The following is a 1,001-nucleotide window of genomic DNA, read 5'->3' as shown; positions in this document are numbered from 1 at the left end:
TCTATTTCTCTTCTTTTCTATTGCTTGCTTTTCGGACGTGTGGTCGTCAGATAGACAGTTTTGCTCGGATTTGGAGCTACCTGTCTGTGATGTTCCCGGAGTGGGCATGAGGAATTGAGGAGAGGAAGTACCCTAGCTTTGGAGTTAGCCACTGGATTGGGCGAGGGACTGGGCGAGGGGAAGTTTTGGTTATGGGATTCCCTCGCCTGGGCGACAGAATCTCGCTTGGGCGAGTAAGGGCCTCGCTTGGGCGAGAACGCCCAGGATTTAATGAGCCTCTGGAATTCTCTTGCTTGGGCGAGAGATGTCTCGCTTGAGCGAGGAAAGGCTTCGCTTGGGCGATAGTACCTTTGCCCGGGCGAAGAAGGCTTCAGTTTATTTGATATTTAAAGATGAATTGTCGCTTGGGCGAAAGACAGTAATTGTGTTTGACTATTTGGATTGATTGATTGAGTATGTAATAACCCTAGTATGGGTATGTGATATAAACTACTTTGGTATAACACTGTAATTGAATTAAAAGCAAAGTATTCAAGGTGTTGGAATTAAATAGTCAAACTCGGTAATTAATTTTAAAGAAAGTATTCCGAGTAGGATGTATGACTTAGGGCGATGCCCATAAAAGGATACGTGATACCACGAAGCGAGATCGACTGACCATAATTGGATTGGTCTGGGACCGTCCAGGGTGATTCAGCGATAGTCATAGTGGTAGGGACGTTACCCTTTGAGTTATGATGTGAATTAGGGCACTGCCCAAAAAGGAACCCAGGATACCACGTAGCGAGATCGGCTGACCGTAAGAGGCTTGGTCTGGGACCGTCCAGGGTATTCAGCGATGGTCGTAGTGGTGGGATGTATTTCCTTTATATTACGTGTTAACGTAAGATCGGGACCCACAAGAAGCATTCCTGAGGGAGATGACTTAAGGTGGGCCGAGCATGGTAAATAATGATTAAAAGATTTAATCATCTAACTGCAGTTAGTGTTCATATGCATAT

Source organism: Lupinus angustifolius, chromosome LG12 (assembly GCF_001865875.1).
Source record: "Lupinus angustifolius cultivar Tanjil chromosome LG12, LupAngTanjil_v1.0, whole genome shotgun sequence".
NCBI lineage: Eukaryota > Viridiplantae > Streptophyta > Magnoliopsida > Fabales > Fabaceae > Lupinus > Lupinus angustifolius.
This window is presented reverse-complemented; position numbering follows the sequence as displayed.